The sequence below is a fragment of the Ochotona curzoniae genome, unplaced genomic scaffold (assembly GCF_017591425.1).
Source record: "Ochotona curzoniae isolate NIBS_2020 unplaced genomic scaffold, NIBS_Ocur_1.0 contig_4692, whole genome shotgun sequence".
Taxonomy (NCBI): Eukaryota; Metazoa; Chordata; class Mammalia; order Lagomorpha; family Ochotonidae; genus Ochotona; species Ochotona curzoniae.
The window spans coordinates 289,226-311,183 of NW_024466361.1; the positions used below are offsets into that span (position 1 = coordinate 289,226).

The 21,958-nt window shown below is 48.2% G+C and overlaps 1 long non-coding RNA gene across 2 annotated transcripts in view; it reads right to left on the reverse strand.

Annotated features, from left to right (window-relative positions):
• Nucleotides 1–208: 208 nt before the first annotated feature.
• Nucleotides 209–21,958, reverse strand: part of LOC121161183 — a 28,250-nt gene continuing 6,500 nt past the window's right edge. For both annotated transcript variants that reach the window (XR_005884659.1, XR_005884658.1), the window contains exons 3-4: nt 13,595–13,686; nt 209–1,866 (exon numbers count right to left, since the gene is read on the reverse strand). This is a non-coding gene — a long non-coding RNA (uncharacterized LOC121161183). The remainder of the gene's footprint in view (nt 1,867–13,594; nt 13,687–21,958) is intronic.

Genomic DNA, 21,958 nt, shown 5'->3' on the forward strand with positions numbered 1-21,958 from the left:
GTTCTGGTCTGTGACCAAACGCATGCAAGGTAAACAGACCCTCTTATTTTAAACTCGCTTAATAGGTCCGTGTCTAGAACAGGTCCATCTGCCAACATCAGCCATCAACTTCTTGGTGGAACTTACTTGTTTATACACAGGACTTTCCAGAGTTTCAAAATACCTTAACCCAGCCCAGGATGACACACTCGCTGTAAATTTCCACACACATGTCCTTACCCTTTTCATCAGAATCTTGACAACTAACCTATCTGAAGACATGTGGCTCATCTAAGCCAACCTTTGGTAAAATGGGACCTATGGAGAGAATAAATGTGATACAAACATTTAAAGAACACCTTTCATACCTGTCTTGGTCCACTTGGCCTCCTATTTTAAAAATTCAGTCGGTTGAGTGGCTTATAAACAGTAAAAATTTTTTTTTCTGATTCTGGAGGTTAGGAGGTCCAAAATAAGGCACCTGGAGACTCAGGGCTGGGAAGGTGCCCTTCCTGGCTGCATGGACAGCACTTCCTAGTGTGTTCCTGCACGGGGAAAGGGGTGAGACTTCTATTTGGGATTTCTTTTATAATGACATCATTCATGAGGGCACTGCCTCTTTGACCTAATTATTTCACAACGATCTTATCTCTTCCTGTCATCATCTTGGGGATCAAATTTCAATGTACAAATTTTGAGAAGATACAAACTTTCCATCTACCACGTCTCTTCAAAGTTGTTCTTAATTGTTCCTGTCTCCTTTCAATCAGTAAAAATGGTCACAGTTGTCATGACTCGATTGCTGCCTGCACTTTTTCTTCCTGTTTTTCTCGTTATGCAGTCTCTAAGGGCTATGTCATAGGTCAATCATTTCAGAAGCCTGAGTTTGTTCTCATGTACGCACAAGCCAGCATCCCCATTGAGATGTTAGCCCCTCCTCGTGGTGGTCACTCATCTTCTACAAGGAACAACACGGCTGGCCAGGGCTGGGCGGAGCCTTGCCGTGCTGTCTGCTGTTCTGGGGACAGCTGTAACTAATCATTGGCCCATCCAGTCCTTCCCTGCATCGTCCAAGCCCAGCACCTCCTGCGGAACTCCTGGGGCTCAGAATGCTACCTTGTATGTATTGCTCCATTTCTTTGCATGTGTACTCATTTAAACAGTTGTTGAATACGTTCTGTGTACCAGGCAGCATGTCAGGTATCAGCGTCAGAGCAAAGAATGACGCAGTGTCCCACTCTCATGGAGCTCATGAAATAGATTCCAAATGAATAATAATGTGAACTAGGAATTATAATGTTTTGCTTCAATTATCATTTCTTCCCTCTAACTGGGTCTCTATTTCTCTGTAGAAACCAGATTCTTTCATTCACCCATAATATTCATTCATTTGCTTGGTTTCATAACGAACTGACTACTTCCCAGGCATTATGCTAAATTCTCAGAAAATATAACTTAAGGGGCAAGATTGTTGCTCCCAAGAACATGGCCAGTAGAGTACCAGCCTGCAAACCACATGATACAATGTGAAAAAAAAAGGTGGAGGGGTTCAGATCTGCCCATACAGGCCAGAGGAGTCTTTGCAGAGGAGCAAAGAATGAAACTGAGATCGGAAAGTGGGTAAGTCTTTGTCAAGCGGACAAAATCAAGGCAAAGTGAGATGTTTGATCACCAAAGACTGGAGCTCTTCTTCCACAGCATGACCCAACTAACTACCAGTCACCAATGTAAACAGGACCATAAGACTAGTTCTTATCAACAGAGTGTGAACAGAAGTATACATTGCACCAGGACCACATTAAGAAGCAGATGTACCTTGGATTCCTTTTCGTTCCCAGCTACCAGAGCTGCTAAGTGAAGGTCTCTGAAGCTTAGAAGACAGCAGAGCTGCAAAACAGAAGGGACGTGGGTGAAAAACTGTTTGCCACACTCAACCACTTTTTCTATACAGTTAAGAAATAGTGTTTTTAAGGCCAGTGTTGTGCAGCGAGTTAAGCCGTCATTTGGGATGTTGGTGTCCTGTATGGGCAATGGTTTAAGTCCTGGCTGCTCTGCTTCTGACTCAGTTCCCTGCTAATGCGCAGGGTGTGGGCTCCTGCACCCACATGAGTGACTCAGATGGAACTCCAGGCTCCTGGCTTTAGCCTGGCCTGGCTCCAACCAATGCAGCTATTTGAGGAGTGAACCAGCACATGAAAGATCTCTCTCTCTCTGTCTGTCTCACTCACTATTCTCTCATTCTCCCTCTGCCTGTAATGGTATCTTTCAAGTAAATAAATGCATCTCTAAAAATTTTTTAAATCCTATCTTGTGTTAACCTAATTATATTTTATAGCCTGTTAAAGCAGCAAGCTCTAGTCTAATTCATATAAGGCATCCCAATCAAAGTGAGTGCCAAGGCTGTGAGTGTTTAATAGAGAATATATGATCAGTAAAGACTTGCCAGGGCCTGGTAGAGTGGCCTAGTGGCTAAAGTTCTGCCTTGAATGCACTGGGATCCTATATGGGTGCAGGTTCTAATCCCAGCTGCTCCACTTCCCATCCAGCTCCCTGCCTGTGGTCTGGGAAAGCAGACGAGGAAGGCCCAAAGCCTTGGGACGCTGCACCCATGTGGGAGACTTGGAGGAAAATTCCTGGCTCCTGGCTTGGGTCAGTGCAGCATCATCCACTGCAGTCACTTGGGGAGTGAATCATCAGAAAGATCTTTCTCTGGCTCTCCTCCTCTATATATCTGACTTTGAAATAAAATAAATCTCTTTTAAAAAAAAGACCTGCCATACAAGAAAGGGCATTGTAGGAAAGTGCAGTATTGGCATAGTATAAACTATGTGATTGGTGAGAGGGAGCGTGAGAGCGGCTGGCTGGGCGTGGACAGATCATGAAGAACACGGAATGCGATGCAGGTGGAGAAAGGGAAGCCAACGAAGAGCATGTGAGGAAGCACGTTCACTGGGATCGCAGAGTCTTTGTGAAAAAGAATACCAAAGAACCTGCTTTAATGTGTTTCAAATGTCAGATGCTAATCCGAAGATGAAAGATTTTAGAACCAGAATGTACCATAGTCTGGTCAAATGTCATTGAACAAATGAGGAAAGTGATGCCCAGAGGAGCCAAGGACCCTTGCCAGGATCAGCCAGCTGCAGCCTGGCAGGGCTGAGCACTGAGAGGCCCTGCAGCAGTGCTGCCTACCCGCTGTACCACAGCACTTCAAAGCAGCTGGGACCAGCTGGCTCGCCTGTGTTTTCAGTTTCCTAATGAAGGCATGAGGGATTTGGAGGCAGATGATTTTCCATGGAAGACCATCTTTTCCGTAACTCCACATTTGACTTGAAGCACTGTTTTGGAAAAGATCCACTTTTCAGTGTTGAATCTCCCTGAAGGACAATTGGGAATGTGTTTAGTGGCCTGCAGGGTGCCTTGCTCTCTGAGACTTTCTTGGGAAGCCAAGAAGAAAGTTGCAGCGGTTTAAGCTCCTGGCAACACTGCATTGGGAGCATGTTGGCTCCCTTAGAGTTATTGTGGTTCAGCTGGTCAGCTAATTGTCCTTTAGTCCAAAACATCTTCTTCCTCTTGTCTCTATATAGTCAGCCACCTATGCCGAACATCTTAATTCCATTTTCTGCTCATTCTCCGTTCACTGCTTCTGTCATTCACGTGTTAAGCTTATCATTATTTATTACAATTATTTTTATTCTGTTCTATGTGCTCTTGCAGACTTTTGTTTCCCAATGGCACACAGGAGTGAAGAGACAGCTGTGTGAAGACCAGTCCCAGGGACATGAGATCTGAAGTAAGTAGGACTTAGGTGTGGAGTTATTGAACAACTGGGAAGCCACAGAGTAAGCTGGCATGTGGGGCAGGGAAGATTGCTGCAAAGTCTCTCAAAAGTTCCTTAGTGTGTTGGGGGTCAGGACGCTGCAGCCCTGTTCCTTGTCCTCTGTTCAGTTAATAGTCCAGTGGGTTACAGTGAGGTGTGCACCAACACAAGATTGCTGCCTCTAGCCCTGTGGAGTGCCTTGGTGGCACTCGAAGGGCGCTTGTTGTGAGAGCTAATGGGTTTGCAACTAGAGTGGCACAATGACCTACAGTATTCACTCCAGCACAAGTAGTGTTTGACCATGGGAGTCTTCCTAGGCTGGCTTGGAGACTGACTGAGGAAGGAGACAGCGACTCCACACACAGTACAGCAAGACAGTCTCACTGTGTGCCGACAGGAGGATGGGGATTGCACATGCCCCTCAATTGCTGTCTCCCCCAAGACCCACCAATCAGATTCAGCCACGCTTCTGAAGACAAGGAACCAGAACAGAGTTGAGGGTCAAACCTTTGCAGGAAATGTCTTTCCTAACATCTTCCTTCCCTTGTCCCTCTCCTCTGCTCATGGAAGACACAGGTGCCAGGGACAGAGGGCAGCTTCCAGTCACAGAACGAAAGCAAGGTATGGAGTGTTGGGGTAGGGAGTTTTGGTTTAGTCACTGGTAGGAGAAAGGGAGTGAACGTTTCAATGTTCAGAGGACTATTCCAGATGTGCAATTGGGATTTCCAAATATGGGGTTATCCTAAGGCCGACTCCCAAGCAGGAGCACGAGGCGGCAGGTTGTCACGGCACATAGATCTGATCTGTAGCCCCAGAGTTGTATGTTCTGGATTTGACTCAAATCCGGAAGCATTGTGTCATATATTTTCTGCTACAGTTTTAGTCTTTAAGATATGAATGCACTTGTGATTATAAAAATAATAATGCTCAGTGTGAAAATTTAGAAACATGGGCAAATATAAAATAAGAAAACAGCGGCCAGCTAACACACGGATTTAAGCCGCTGCTTGCAACACTTGCATCTGTATTGACATGTCATTTGGAGTCCTGCCTTTTTCCACTTCCCATCCATTTCCTGCTCAGGTGCCTGGGAAGGTAGTAGAGGATGGTTCCAGTGTTTGGGCCCCTGTCATCCATGTGAGGGGCCATGATGGATTTCCAAGTTCCTGCTTCAAACCAGTCCAGCCCTGACCATCACAGCACTGACAAGTAAACCCACAGGTGCCAAACGTCTTGTTCTCTCTGCCTTTACCTCTTCGTGTGTTACTCTACATTCCAAATAAATAAGAAAAATAGTTCAAAAAATGATAAACACCCATGAGTGATTCAAGACTTCAGACTTTGGAAAAAGAGAAACCATACACTGTACTAGCAAACACATCTAGAAATTAGACTGCAATGGCGTCACTACAATTAGTCACAGCTACTGAGCCCGTTCGCAGGACTCTGCCCTTTCCCAGTAGTACCACACACTCATTTCCTGAGAGACAGGCTGTCTCAGTTCCCGGGGAAATTAGAGGAATTGCTCCAGAGAGCCTAGGAGAAGTCTGAGGGACACAGCGACTAAATCGCAGTCTCTTGGAAACCAGGCTTCCAGACCTGCTCCATTCCATGAACTTGTCTTTGCTTCCTGTTTTGCCGATTTTCTAATGTGTGGTAAGTGTTGCGTTGCACTGGTCATCCCATTTCCACTGTGCATGGTTTTTGCTCCTTACCAGGAAAGTTGTGACATTTTATTGTCGTTTAAAGGATATACTCCTCCAGGCACTGTTTCCGGCCTCCCAGACTGTTACATATCACTGTTACTCCAAACATTCCAGTTCCCGCTCCCCCACACACCTCCAGAGCCTCTCTCTCCTGGGTGAGTGCACCCCCTTACCTGCCCCCACACACCTCCAGAGCCTCTCTCTCCTGGGTGAGTGCACCCCCTTACCTGCCCCCACACACCTCCAGAGCCTCTCTCTCCTGGGTGAGTACACCCCCTTACCTGCCCCCACACACCTCCAGAGCCTCTCTCTGCTGGGTGAGTGCACCCCCTTACCTGCCCCCACACACCTCCAGAGCCTCTCTCTCCTGGGTGAGTGCACCCCCTTGCCTCCCCCCACACACCTCCAGAGCCTCTCTCTGCTGGGTGAGTGCACCCCCTTACCTGCCCCCACACACCTCCAGAGCCTCTCTCTCCTGGGTGAGTGCACCCTCTTACCTGCCCCCACACACCTCCAGAGCCTCTCTCTCCTGGGTGAGTGCACCCCCTTACCTCCTGCTTTGGCCAATAAGATGTAGAAGGAAATGAAGTGTACCAGTTTGGGGCCATTTGTGGTTCTCCATCTTTCTTTTCCCTTCTCCTGACCTCTAGTGATGTCTCACACTACAGGGGCGCCATTAGCCCATGTGTGGAGGGAAGACAAATTACAAGGGGAACCATGACTGACTGCAATGAATGGATCATGTGAGTGAGATATAAACTCTCATTTTTGGCACTAAAATTATTTGTTCTTAGAGAATAACCATTGTTTTCCTGGGATCCCATATGGGCACCGGTTCTACCCAGCATCCACCCAGCACATTCGACAGCCAGGACTGGAGCAGGCTGAGGCTAGGAGCCAAGGACTCAGTCCGTGTCTCCCACACTGTCGTCAAGGACTCAGAAACAGCCTGCTACCTCAAGGTGTGTACTCACAGGAGTGAAACTTACAGCAACATTGCCTGACGTTATGCTAAGCACACCGCTGAACCTTAATCAGTTTACTGGAAAGGCATAAAGACAGAGACGGAGATCTCCCACATGCTCATCCACTCCCCACGTGTGGCAAGGCTAATGGTGGGGCCACCTGGCGCCCAGGAGCTGGGTCTCCCACGTGAGTGGCAAGGAAGCAGTAATCTGAACCATCACCTGCTACCTCCTAGGGTGTGCATAGGTGGGAGGCTGGACTTGGAACCCTGAGCTGGGAGTTGAACTGCCATTGCTGGGCCAAATGCTCGACCCAGGTTACTCCTGAAACTCAGTTTCTCTTACTTTTCATCTTGCCATGTTTACTCTTCATGACATCTCTAAGAAAATCTCACCACACCCAAGGTCATGAAGGTTCATTTACTCTTAGGTTTTCTTCTCAACGTTTCAGTGTTTTAATTCTTGTATTTAAGTCTACCATACATTTTGAGTTAACTGTTTTTCTATCTGGAGAGGAGAATGTCATTCATGCTTTCTTGGGTAAATATCCAACTGTCTCAGCAACATTTGTTGAAAAAAAAAACCATTATTTCCCCTGCAAAATTGTCTTGGAACCCATGCAAAAAGTTCGGTTGACCACAAGGTAAAGTTTATGTCTGTATCCTCATGCTTATGGCTTAATTCTATGGTTTTATTGTGTTTTCAAAATCCAGAAATGTGTATTTTCCAGCTTTGTTCTTTGAAATTGTCTTGGCTAACCTGTGTTCTACTTCACTTGACTTGTATCATCAGCTGATCAATTTCTGCAAAATATTTTTAAATTGGGGATTTTGATGGGAATTGCATTAGATTGCATTTTCACATTGTTCATTGATTGTTTCACTTTTTTTTGTCTTGATCTTGTACCCTGCTATGTTCCTGAACTTATTTTATTCTGCTATAGTATTTATTCTGTGTGTTGGGTTAGATACCATAGAAAATATAAAGATAAGGGGAGCAGCTGGTGCAATAGCTCAACTGGCTAATCCTCTACCTCCAAGCACCGCATCCCATATGAGTGCCACTTCATCTGCCAGCTGCTCCGCTTCCCATCCAGCTCCCTGCTTGTGGACTGGGAAAGCAGTGGAGGACGGCCCAAGGCCTTGGGGTCCTGTGCTCATTTGGGAGACCCAGAAGAAGCTCCTGGCTCCTGGCTTCAGATCGGTTCATCACTGACCATTGTGGACATTAAGGGAGTGAACCAGCATATAGATTTTTCTCTCTGTTTCTGTTTCTCTCTGCAACTGCCTTTCCAATAAAAACAAAATCTTAAAAGAGACACAAAATATAAAAATGGACAGGATATGGTCTTGTCCTGAAGAAGGTATAGCATAATTCAAGAAATAAGACATAAATCTACTGTGATGTGTGGGAAAGCACATAATCGCTAACTAAGTTTCACAAATGAACGCAATGCTAGAAAAGTTCAGGTATGAAGAATTTGAGAGTACACACTTGCCCTCTCCCTTTCTCTCCTTCCTCCCTTGTCTCCTTTAATTTTCTTGCTTCTTTTTCTCAAGTTCTTCCTATCCAGCTTCTTTGAAAAGGTTGTTAGAGCAAAACAGTCGCTGGTGACGTCTCAGTCTGATCATCAGCATCTCGCAGCAAGTCTTAAAACGGATCCCAGAGTCACATCTCAGCGCTTCTGTATCATGTTCTCAGACCAGGGGCAACGCACAGCTGCTTTAGACATTCTCATTTTTTGGTCCTGGTGCAGCAACCTAATGGCTAAATACTCACCCTGCATCCACTGGGATCTGGTATAGGCACAAATTCATATCCCAGCTGCTCCACTTTTCATGCCTGTGGCCTGGGAAAACAGTCAAAGACGGCCCAAAGCTTTGGGACCCTGTACTCATATGGGAGACCTGAAAGAAGCTCCTGGCTTTGGATCGGCTCAGCTCTGGCCATTGCAGCCACTTGGGGAGTGAGCCAGAGGATGGAAGCTCTTTCTCTCTGTATATCTGCCTTTCCAGTAAAAATAATAATAAGTAAAATAAATCTACAAAAAAAAAGGGGGCCCAGTGCGATGACCTAGTGGCTAAAATCCTCGTCTTGAATGCGCCGGGATCCCATATGGGCGCTGGTTCTAATCCCGGCTGCTCCACTTCCCATCCAGCTCCCTGTGTGCGGCCTGGGAAAGCTGTCAAGGATGGCCCAAAGCCTTAGGACCCTGCACCTGTGTGGGAGACCTGGAAGAAGTTCCTGGCTCCTGGCTTTGGATTGGAGCAGCACCGGCTGTTGCGGTCACCTGGGGAAGATCTGCCTCTCTGTCTCTCCTCTTTGTATATCTGACTTTCCAATTAAAAAAAATTACAAGAAAAGATTTACTTTTTTTTTTACTGGAAAGGCAGATTTTACACAGAGGAGGAGAGACAGAGAGAGAGGTCCCCCGTCTACTGGTTCATTCCCCAGATGGCCATAATGGCTGCAGCTGAGCCAATCTGAAGCCAGGAGCCAGGAGATTCTTCATAACGCATGTTTTCCATGAACTAATTAAGATCCTTCATATTTGTGTAATATTGTGTTGTAGTAACTCTTTACAAAATAGTCTAGAACCTATTTATTCTCCCGTGTGTAACACATGTGGTTCATGTGCTCTTGTGTCTCCTTCGACACATGTGCAAGCATTCCAGGGACTGCATTGGGAATAGAATTTGCTAGGGAATCGGAGATGCAAACCCATGACTTTCCTGCACTGCTCTCCAGGTTGCTCTCCACAACAGCCGGATCAATTTTTATGATTATCAAGGTTATATGAGAATTTCTGGCTCCACATTCTAATCAGTATAAAAAATAGATGTCTACATCGGCCCTGCTTTTCCTGAGTCTGTAGGACAACTTTAGAGCATGCTTCTATATATAAAGATATATAAAGATGCTATAGAAGACTGTGCGGCCGGAGTCGGGCATCTGCCTTCCCATTTGTTTGTGTGTCTGACCTACTGAGTGCTCACTGGTTCGGGAGCCTGCCCCAGCCCAGCCTGGTACTGAGTGCTCACTGGTTCGGGAGCCTGCCCCAGCCCAGCCTGGTACTGAGTTCTCACTGGTTCGGGAGCCTGCCCCAGCCCAGCCTGGTACTGAGTGCTCACTGGTTCGGGAGCCTGCCCCAGCCCTGCCTGGTACTGAGTGCGCACTGGTTCAGGAGCCTGCCCCAGCCCTGCCTGGTACTGAGTTCTCACTGGTTCGGGAGCCTGCCCCAGCCCAGCCTGGTACTGAGTGCGCACTGGTCCGGGAGCCTGCCCCAACCCTGCCTGGTACTGAGTGCGCACTGGTTCGGGAGCCTGCCCCAGCCCTGCCTGGTACTGAGTGCGCACTGGTTCGGGAGCCTGCCCCAGCCCTGCCTGGTACTGAGTGCGCACTGGTTCGGGAGCCTGCCCCAGCCCTGCCTGGTACTGAGTGCGCACTGGTTCGGGAGCCTGCCTCAGCCCTGCCTGGTACTGAGTTCTCACTGGTTCGGGAGCCTGCCCCAGCCCTGCCCGGTACTGAGTGCTCACTGGTTCGGGAGCCTGCCCCAGCCCTGCCTGGTACTGAGTGCTCACTGGTTTGGGAGCCTGCCCCAGCCCTGCCTGGTAACCTCTGCATTGGCTGTGTTTGCAACTTTGAGGAAGACTAGTGAAATATTTATGCTGCAAGTGCAACTTGAGTGACAGAGCACTCTGACTGGGGTCACCAGGAGGTGTGTACTCTGACGTCCTGCCCTGGCCAGCTGGCCTGATGGAGGCCGGCCTTCTCTGGACACCTCCTGGCTTCTCCTTAGGTGTGCAGCTGGATGGCAGTTGCCAGGGCTTAGAGGGCAGGCTGTGTGGTGGCACTGTATGCCAGCCAGCTGGATGGTGTCACTGTGTGGAGTGCTTGTGGCTTTTTGCAAGCACTGAGGAATCTGAGAAGCAAGCTAGAGGAGTGATGCATGAAAACAAAAGGCAGTGGAAAGAGTGAGCGGCCAGCAGGCTCCAGCAGGCAGGACGCTCTGTCCTTGTTGTTGCTGCTTCGGGAAAGCGCCGCCGGCTTCCTGGCAGGCTCTGCAAGGTAGAGGGTTCTTGAGAAAACAAGGGCAGTGCACTTGGTGGCTGGGATTCTGGTTCCCCAACTTCCCAGGGGGGAGCCAGGGGAGCTGCAGGGCCAGGCCGGGCAACCCTTTGCCCTTTTGCAGATTTCAGCTTCTCTCTCTCTCTCTCTCTCTCTCTCTCTCTCTCTCTCTCTCTCTCTTCCCTCCCACTCATAAACAGCAAGGCTCTGCTCTCAGAGGCTAGCAGGGCTGACCTGGGAGAAAAGTTGGGTGGAGCCCTGGACGAAGCTGTGTTCCCCAAGGAGTGAGCTGAAGGTCAGCCCGAGGGAGGAAAAGGACACTGGACATTTCCCATTCGAGAAGCGTCGGCCACAAGAAGTGCTGGTTTGGCACAGTGAAACAAGGCGTGCTCTCCTGCCCTGCCTGCTTTGCTGTGCTCCGAGTTATAAACGCCCTGTGGCCAGTCTCTCTCCCGGGGCCTCCAAACAAGGTGGACGCGCGGGCAAGGCAGGCGGCTCCATTTTAACTCCTCACTGGATGGACAGCCAGGACTCCTCAGGCCCAGACTGTCAGTGGTCGACTTGCATCCTCCCAGTCCTCTCCTTTCTTGAGGGTGTAAAATCCCTGGCGGCAAAAGAGGCCCATCATCACCGACCCCTGAAGAAGCAGCTCTGAGGAGCCATGATTAAAAATAGGCCCTGGAGCACACAGCAGGGCTGAGCCGAGGGTGTGGCTCCTTGGCGGCCGCTCAGGGAACGCTTTTCTCTCTTGGCCCCGGAATGTTCTTGACTTTGCCTCTAAGTCTGAGAAGTTCAGCTTAGATGTGGCCTGTTTGGGGTGAAGCTCCCACCAATAGAGTTCTCATCCCATAGTACTTTGCTAGTAGGAAAAGCTATTCTCAGAGTCTGGGACAATTAGGTTAGCGTGGGGTCATGGGTGTGTGTGCGGGCGCACACATGCCACATCTGTGGACTGGATTTGAACACCGCAGTTCTTTACGAAGTACATGTCCAGTGACCCAGAGTTCCTGAGCAAGCAGCAATCCTCAGCTCTTCCACTTTCTTCCTTAGCCCCTGCCTTGTCCCCATGGTGAGAAGGGCTAGCTGGCTCAGTTCCACGCTGGAAAGGCGGAGGCGACAAACCCATGCAATTTTTTTTTCTTTCCTGAGAAACTGCTCCAGCAGGAACGGGTGTTTCAGAGGTATCATCTGTTACAGGTACATAAACTGTTTCCAGGAAATGCTGCTATCATTCCCTCTGAAAGGCAAGTTGGTAGCAATGGTAATTTTCCATTTTCACATGGCCACATAGAAGCTTGCGTTCTCATTTTGCCAATTACAGCAAGTCCACTCTGTTCAAAGTACTGTGCTAGGATTTTCAGCGGAGAGAAAGGAATGCAGGACACATTTCTTCTCATTTGGATAAAGAGATATTTGTATGCAAAAGGAACTCCAATTTGGGAGCCTGTAATTGGAAGCTTAGGAGTGGCACAAAGAACCAGAGGGGATTTTCAAGGTGGGCAAAAGAAGGCCACCCAAGAGCGATCAGGGTCAGCTGATGTCACTTGGCCCTTGGTTCGCTTCCTGTGACTGCCATAACAAATCACCACAAACTGGGTGGTGCAGAAACAACAGCATGGCATTTTCTCACAGTCAAGGAGGCCAGGAGTTTGAAGTCAAGCTCTTGGCAGCTCTGGCTCCCTCTGAGGGCTCTGCAGGGAGATCTGTGCTTGATCTCCCCGGGCACCTCGCTGGCCTAGGCTTCCCCCTGGCCCTGCCTCCGTGGGCACACTGCCTCCGTGGGCACACCGCCACCGTGAGCATACCACCTCCGTGGGCACACTGCCTCCGTGGGCACACTGCCTCCGTGGGCACACCGCCTCCGTGAGCATACCACCTCCGTGGGTACACTGCCTCCGTGGGCACACCGCCTCCGTGAGCATACCACCTCCGTGGGTACACTGCCTCCGTGGGCACACCGCCTCCGTGAGCATACCACCTCCGTGGGTACACTGCCTCCGTGGGCACACCGCCTCCGTGAGCATACCACCTCCATGGGCACACTGCCTCCGTGGGCACACCGCCTCCGTGAGCATACCACCTCCGTGGGTACACTGCCTCCGTGGGCACACCACCACCGTGGGCACACTGCCTCCGTGGGCACACCGCCTCCGTGGGCACACTGCCTCCGTGGGCACACCGCCTCCGTGGGCACACCGCCTCCGTGGGCACACCGCCTCCGTGGGCACACTGCCTCCGTGGGTACACTGCCTCCGTGGGTACACTGCCTCCGTGGGCACACTGCCTCCGTGGGCACACCGCCACCGTGAGCACACCGCCTCCGTGGGTACACTGCCTCCGTGGGCACACCGCCTCCGTGGGCACACCGCCTCCATGGGCACACTGCCTCCGTGGGCACACCGCCACCGTGAGCATACCACCTCCGTGGGTACACTGCCTCCGTGGGCACACCGCCTCCGTGGGCACACTGCCTCCGTGGGCACACCGCCACCGTGAGCATACCACCTTCGTGGGTACACTGCCTCCGTGGGCACACCGCCACCGTGGGCACACTGCCTCCGTGGGCACACTGCCTCCGTGGGCACACCGCCACCGTGAGCATACCACCTCCGTGGGCACACTGCCTCCGTGGGCACACCGCCACCGTGAGCATACCACCTCCGTGGGCACACCGCCTCCGTGGGTACACCACCTCCATGGGCACACCACCTCCGTGGGCACACCGCCTCCATGGACCAGAGCTGAACTGATCTGAAGGCAAGAGCTTCTTCCGGGTCTCCCTCATGAGTACAGAGGTCAAAGACATCGGGCCCTTCTCCACTGTGTTCCCAGGCCATTAGCAGAGTGCTAGATCAGAAGTGGAGCAGCCGGAATTAGAACTGGCACTCATATGGGATGCCACTGCTACAGGTGGAGAATTAGCTTGCTATGCCACCATGCTGGCTCCAAACCATAAATTTTTACCAGTGTTCTTTAGCTGGCTTTGGGATCCAATCCCCTCTTACAATCCCTCACCTCCTACTGCTAAGAGGAGCAGCACATGCTCCATGGCTACACACCTGTCTGTCGCGCAGAAGATGACCCGAGATGTCCACCTCCATCTCCTGACGGCTGTGTGACTTGGGAGCACTTGTTTAACCTGTTTCCTCTTCTGAAAAACAGAATATAAACATCCACTTCACATGGCTGCAATGAGGATTAGTTAATATTCTTCAGTACTTAAAATAGAGCTATTAGTAGGGGCTATTTAAGTATTTCTTGGATAAATAAAATGCTTCCCTTTCATTTGCTGCATTCCAGCTCTACTAGCCCTCTTGCTGTGCCTTCAGCAAGACAGACAGTTCATGCCCAAAACCTTTGTATCTGTTGCTCTTCCAGAGGGTTCTATGACCAAGGTCCTCAGCTCATTCAAAACTTGGCTCAAATATCACCTTAAACATGTATAGTTTTGTTATTCATTCATTTGGAAGGCAGAAGTGTCAGCCTGAGTACTTGACTCCCTGTTATGCATGTGGGAGAGCTGGATGGAATTTTTGGCTCCTGTCTTTGGTTTGGCCGAGCCCTGGCTGTTGTAGTCCTTTGGGGAGTGAAACTACACATAGAAGATCTCCGTCCCTTGCTGTGTATGTGTGTGCCTCCTCCTGCCCTCTGTCACTCTGCTTTTCAAATAGCTATTTTATAAAAACTTGTATAAAGCAGAAAACCCAGTAAATAACAGCTTTCATTCTGGATGTTCTGTAGGAATGAGGGTGAGATTCTTATCATGGCAGACAGTTGCAGAGTTGCTCCAGGCAGGAAAATGGGAGCCTGACCCAATGGAAGATTAGAACTAGGACCTACAGGGAGAGATGAACTAACTGGAGTATTCATCTGTTTATTTTTAAGGTTTAAATTTAAGAAAGCTGAAATACTTACTTGCACGTTTTCACTAAGGGCATCTCAGCAGTCAAGCTTGAGATAACTTGACCATTAACACTTTGTAACACTGATGATTGAATATGAAGCAAAAACCAAGCATTCTGCGTGAGTCAGAAGAGAGAAGGAGAAGGGAAATGGAGGTGAAATGAGGAAGGGAGAGGAACAAACCCCTCTTCTTTACGGGCGAATGCCAACTAGTAAGTGTGACAGAAAGGAGGAGACTGAAGAAAGACCCCGCTGTGCAATCCCCAAGGTGGTGACCGGGGCAAGCAAGGCTTGCCTGGGGATGAGAAAAGCACTGGGTGAAAGGCTTGCAGGTTGGTGTAGGAGATCGACTTGTGTCCTCTGAATAGGATGTGCTGGAGAGCTAGTCCCCAGCACCCTAGAGAATACACTTCCTTGGGAACAGGGTCACTGCAGATATAATTAGTCATAATGAGGTCATAGGAGAGTAGGACTCAGATGCCATGTGCCTGGTGTCCCTGTCAGAAGACACAGAGGTACAGGGCGCACTGTGTCAAGAGAGGCCTATACTGGAAGAGTCCAGGGAGCAATTTTCCCTAGAGGCTTCAGAGGGAACATAGCCATGCCAACACATTATTTTCATGCTTTCAGTCTCCAGACAACAAACAAGTCCCCTGATTTGTGAGTGTCTCGTTCCCAGTGCCTCAGGAAACCAAGGCAATGGGGTCAGGATCACGCAGTGCACGGGCGTCCACACAGGGCTGGGTCACATGGGGCAGTAAAACATAACCCCAGCACAGGCGTTTCTAGAAATTCATGCATTTCTCTTTTCTTAAGCTACATTTTCCATGAACATTTTGCAAGCTTATTGTACAGAAAAGAAGGAGATTCTAAAGGAGAAATTTGTCTGTTATCACTTAACCAATCACTAACAGTGAGATGGGCTGACATTGGGTATTTCCTGCTGGAACCCAGTAAGAGGTACAAAATATTGCCTTGACAGACAGTTGCAAGAGTAGGTGGAAACTTATTTTTAAGATTTTTTTAAACTGGAAATGCAGATTTACAGAGAGAAGAAAAAACAGAGAAAGATCTTGCATCTGCTGATTCACTCCCCAGGTGGCCACAGCGGCCAGAACTGAACTGATCTGAACCTAGAATCCAGAAGTTTCTTTGGGGCCTCCCATGCAAGTGCAGGGTTCCAAGGCTTTGGGCCATCCTCAACTGCTTCCCATGCCTCAAGCAGGGAACTGGAAGGGTGGAGCAGCCAGGACTAGAACTGGTGCCCATGTGGGATGCTGGCACCACATGTAGTCCACTACATGTAGCCAGCTATACCAGGAGCTGGCTCCTCCATGCCATTTTCTTGCTGTCAGTCTAAATGAAAACTAGCCATGAGAAATCATCATAAAATTTAGTGTTCTTCAAAATAAATGGATCAGATGCCGTGGCAGAGGCTGTATATAACTGCCTAAGTGGGATGATTGTTCTAGGAAGATTAGAACCGAGTTTCTCAGACGTGGCATGATGGATTAAATGCTTCTTTGCTATAGGGAGGCTGTCCTGAGAATTGTAGGAGGTTTATAAAGGTTTATTTCTTTGCAAGGCAGACATTAAGAGAGAGAGAGAAATGTTGCACCTGCTGGTTCACTCCCCAAATGACCATGACAGCTGGAATCAGGCCAGTCTGAAGCCAGCAGCCAGGAACTCTGGACCTCCCTCGTGGGTGGCAGGAGCCCAGACACTTGGGTCATCTTCCACTGCTTTCCCAGGCACATTAGCAGGAAACTACATTGAAAGCAGGGTTGCTGGGATTTGAACTACACTCCAGTCTGGTATGCTGGTGTTATAAGCAGCAGCAGCTTAGCCCACTGGCCCACAATGCTGAGTCCAAGAATTGCCAGCTATTTAGGAGGCGTCTCTACCCATTAGGCACCGGAGCCCCCACGGTCATGACAGGGGTAACTGCCTCCTGACATTGCCAACTGTTCACCTTGGCACTGCAGGCAAGGAGAGTTCCCTCCCCTTGAACACAAGGCATTCTGCAGGGCCAGGAGGTCACCCAGGGGACAGTGGGGGCATGGGATGCAGTGCCTGCCTGTCTCCAAACCATCCTGGCTTGGTAAGCCTTGTGTCTCCACCTGTACCAGGTGGCATATGGAATCGAAATCAAGCTGTGCTTCAGTGAAGCGGAATCTTCAGAGACACAAATGCAAAAGACTGGATGCCTAAAAGCAACACTCAGAATTCAAAAAGAATAATGCTGAAAAAAATGCAATTTTGTAAAAAAAAATACCTGGTAAAAACAAAAAGGAAGGGAAGAGGGCCTTTGCCTGAGACATGGCACCCCTGTTGCAGGTCCACTTTCACTTCTGATTCCTGCTGATGGATACTGTGGGAGGTAGCAGGTGACACTTTGAGTGGCTCGGTCCCTTACACTTGTGGGAAGCCAGGATTGAAGCTCTTGGCCTCTAACCATGAAAGATCCCTTTCTGTATGTCTCTATCTTCACCTTTCAAATTAAATTATTAACTACTTAATTTAAGGAGTGGTAACAGCAGGGGCTGCTGCTGAGCTTGTCAGGCTAAGCCTCTGCCTGCGACGCTGGCATGCCATATGAGCGCCAGGTGAAGTCCCAGCTGCTCCGCTTCTGATCAGCTCCCTGTTAATACGCTTGCAAGTAGCAGAAGACGGTACGAGTACTTGCACCCATCCCAGCTGCCCATTATAGCCATTTGGGAAGTGAAGCAGCAGGTGGAAGCTTCTCTCTCTGGCTCTCCTTTTCTTTCTGTAACGATGCCTTTCAAATAAGTAACAACAACAAAACAGTGACAACAACATGAAAGCATCATAAACAGGACCAGCAATAAATGGCACAGTAGAAAGAATTATTTGCAATTGAACAGAAAAAGTACCTACTTCTTTATTATATGAGATATCTTACAGCCTTACAAGTTTAAAAAAATGAGCAGAAAAATGAACAACATTTCATGAAGGACTGTTGGAATGAAATGAGGAAGCATTTCATGAAAAACATAAGAATGGCAAAAAGTATTTGGAAAAAATCCTCAACTCCTTCAGCACTTATTTGAAAACTGTAAATCAGCAAGATGCTTAAGAGTGACGAGAAGTTTAAAGTTCCATAACTCTTGGTTTTGGCAAAGTATGGAGGAACTGAACACTGCTGATGAAGTGTGAATCGGAGTCATTTCACAAGAGTCACTTGGGCGCATCTAAACCAACTTAAATATACATTTGTTTTGACCTAGCAATTTTGTTGAAAAGAGTTTATCCTACAGACAGAATCATCCAAGTCAGCCAATGACATCTATCTAAAGAAATTCATGGAAATATTGTTCATAACAACAATATAATTGGAAATGGTTTAAATGTTCAGCAGTTGGGCAACAGCTAAAGTTGTAGCACATTAATGATTGAAAGATCAACACGTGCTGATGTGGAAATATTTTTGATATATTCTTAAAGGAATAAAATAAGGCATATGGCATGATATATGACCAACTATGTGCAAAAATACTGTTACATATTCTTACATGGAAAGAAGTTCATGTATTTAATCCTTCAACAGGTAGTAGTTAATAGTGTTAACCTTAAATAATAGCAGGAAGAATTTTTTTCCTTCCATTTTAAATCATTTTAAAGTTTCAATTTTTATTATGGTTATATTAGTTCCACTGTGGGAAAAAAATCATGGATTTTTGCTTTTCAAAATGTCCATCATCATCCTTCTAATATTTTCTATAGAAAACATTTTACTGAAATAGGAGATTATATATGGGATAAATTGCTTTTAACTGGAGAGCAAATATGTAAATCTACTGAGGTGTTGCAACAAGGAATATGATGTTTGGAAATCAGAGGCGGGACCGGCGTGATTGCCAAGTTCCTCAAGCAGTTCTGGGTCATTCACCCTTTGTAAGTGGTTCAGGCCCAACCTTTAGCAAGACTCCCACTGGAAAGCCAAAGGCCCAGGAAGCAGAGGGAAAAAAAAAAGTGTGACAGAAAATTTTGCTTCTCTCTCATGTCTTCGGGAACATGAAAGTTCCTGGAGATACAAACATGAAGCAAGGCATTAGATGACGGGCACAGACTGGTGAAGGCACCTGGTTGGCCGTGACTCCTGATGGATGTACCATCTTCGTGCCTGGCTGGTCCTCTTTGCAGCACCGCAGCCATTAATCTGAGGGGACAGCCTCTATCGGGGAGCAGTTTCTGTTCCCAGTGAAGTGGCACATACAGTTCCTTGTGCAGGCTCACTTAGTTCTTATTAGTCATTTCACAGTTGTATCTCGGGAAGAGAAAATCTCAAATACTTTTGGTTGATTTCACAAGTAAACTAAAAAACAAGGTCTTCACATTTGCCATTTGTTTATGATTTTCAAGTCACTCAGTCATGGCTCTCTGTGGATGTTTCTCCTCAACATTAAGCTGTCCCCTGAGTGATCCATCTGGCCTCCTCTGCTCATGCACCTAGATTTACATGTTGTCGTGTCCACGGCGGGTGCTGGGGCACCCGTCCCTAGTCTGTGGTTAAACTGGAGTGGCACCATTTTTTTGTTTGGTGGCTTAGGAGTCTAAGGTTGTACAGGGACACTAGTTCAAAACACAGGTCAGTGACCAAGTGAGACATTGGATCTCGTCAGAGGGTTGTTGTTTTTTAGGTTGCTTGAGGACATTGGATGAATACACAAATTTGTTATTGTAGAATTGCTACGAATACTGAAAATGCACATACGGGGATCATTATTATAGACTGGTTTGTGACAGCTGGTCCTGATTTAGTTGTTTCCTCAAGAAGACACTTTGAACAATTATTGAAATGCCTCCCCCTCCGTAATTACAGTAATAATGATGATGATTTTGCAACTGAATATGCAATTCAGGGTGTACAGACTCAACTCCTGTTTTTAGCTTGTTTATCTTTTTACATTGATGTCAGCTGCTCTTGTCAGGATTACTGACGAACACAGAGCTATTTCCTATGAACTACATGAAGAAAATCATTTGGAACTATCCAATACAGCAAGATATAAGAAAGAATTATGATACATGATCATTAAATCTTTAAAGATTTATTGATTGATTTGAAAGGCAGAGTTATAGAGATAGAGGGAGAGAGATCTTCCATCTGCTGGTTCACTCCCTAAATGGCCCCAGTCTCAGGGCCAACGTGAAGCCAGGGTCTGGGAGCTTCTTCCAGATCTCCCACTTGGGTGGCAGAGGCCTACAGACATGAATCATCTTCCACTGCTTTCTCAGTCACAGTAGCAGGGAACTGGATCAGAAGTGGAGCATCTGGGACACAAACAAGGGCCCACATGGAACATTGCAGGCAGTGTCTTAACATGCTAACCCACAATGCAGGCCCCGGTGGCCTTTCACTGATGCTCTGCCTGAGCTAGTTTTATTTTTTTCCCTACATAGAGAAAGGTATTTTTAGTATTTATCTATTTTTTAAGTTAACAAAACATCTTATTAGCTATAAATATCGGACAATGTGTTTGCTCTGTAATAAAGGAGCTGCAAGGAGAGAAGTTAATGACCTAGAGGACAGAGGTGCATTATGGGTAGAAGGAAGAGCTCAGAGTACAAGAAAAGGAGAAGAATGCAGACGGCATGAGGGGACAGGATAGTAAGAGATGGGGTAGGAGAAGTGAGGCAGGGTGACTGCTGACGAAGAGCAGGAAGAGGAGACATGAAGGTAGAAAGTGGAAGCAAAGGAGGAAAAGAAATTTAAAAAGAGGAGAAAGGGGAAAATTGAGTAATTTGGAAGATTTTAAAAAATATTTATCTTTATTGGAAAGGCAGATACACAGAGAAGAGGAAAGACAGAGAGAAAGATCTTTCAACTTCTGGTTCACTCTCCAAGTGGCTGCAACAGCCAGAGCTGTGCTGCTCCAAAGGCAGGAGCCAGGAGCTTCCTCAGGGTCTCCCATGTGGGTGCAGGGTCCCAAGGCTTTGGGCCGTCCTCGACTGCTTTCCCAGGTCACAAGCAGGGAGCTGGATGGGAAGTAGAGCAGCTGGGACACCAACCAGTGCCCATATGGGATCCTGGCATGTGCAAGGCGACGATTTAGCCACTGAGCCATCATGCTGAGGCCCTGGAAGGTTTTAATCAGAACGTGTACCTTTCTTTAATGGTCCCTGCGGGATCTCAGGAGCAGGGCACGTCTGCTGCCGTCACCTGCTGCCAACTCTCTGGAATGCTAGTGGACGGCTGTATTTGTCAGCTTTCTGTTGCTATCATGAACTATCTAACAGTGAAGAGGTTTACTTTGGCTCGTGGTTTGGAGGTTCACAGGCCAAGATTGGGTAGGCGCTGTTGGCTCAGGTCCTGGTGATGGGTGCTTGCCACCAGTCCTGAGCTTGTGCAGAGCATCAGATGGCAAGAGGGGAGGCCTGTGTCCACATGTCTGTTTGGTCTCAGCCCCAGTAACTAATCGTGGGTCCCACCCTAATGACCCACTGCAGTTCAACCACCTCCCAAAGACAGCACCGCCAAATAGGAGGAGTCAGCTTCCACCACTAATTTAAGACTCTGGGGACCAAACCTTTACTTAACACATGGACCTTTAGGGGAACATACTAATGTCCAGATCACAGCAACTACTGTTGATGCTTGTTTACACAGTCACTTTAATTGCAGATGTAGCAGATAAAGTGGGAAAGTCAAAATAAAAACCTTACAGAGTGCCTGTCCCAGCTGGCTGTCGTGAGTGGCTTCTTGATGCTGACTTCTCAGGAGCAATTCCAAAGGAGACAGGTGAGTTCAGCTGTCATCACTAACCGTTTTCTGCTTCCCAAGCACGCCAAGACTTCAGGAGGCGGGAGGGAGTCTTCAACCTTGGTTGTACAGAGACATCTTCTGAGGTCACCCCTTACCCGTTACTGGTTTCAGGTGCTGTGTGGGGCTTTTTAAGACTTCCCCATGGGAGTCCTGGTTCTGTAGCCTAGTGGCTGAAGTCCTTGCCTTGCTTGCACTAGGATCCCACATGGGCACTGGTTCGTGTCCCAGCTACTCCACTCTCCATTCAGCTCCCTGCTTGTGGCCTGGGAAGCAATGGAGGACGGCCCAAAGCCTGGAGGACTCCGGATTGCTAGATGATTCTACCGTATTCTAGGGATAATTTTCACCAGGAAATACATTTGCCCTGTGGTCTTGTGAAGACTGTGCTACCACCACTCTCATTATTTTCTGTGCAAACCTTTCTGAATGCTCCGTGTACTGATCCACCTAACATCGGACTTCCTGCTCTGGAGCTCCTCAACAGCCAGGTGTGTTCCCAGCATCTTCTACGTGGCAGGTGACCAGCAGCCGTTTGCCGAGTGAACACATGAATGCTTAACCAATCCAAACGAGGTGGGCTGGAGCGAGCAGGAGGTGGCAAGTGGGCAGAACTCACTGGTTCTGCCTCTGCCTTCCCAAAGCCCAGGCTGACCTTCTGGCTGAGGCAGAGGGAGACAGCATGGTGAGCTCCTGATGGAAGAATCCCCTTCACCCCGAGCCTTCTACCCAGAGG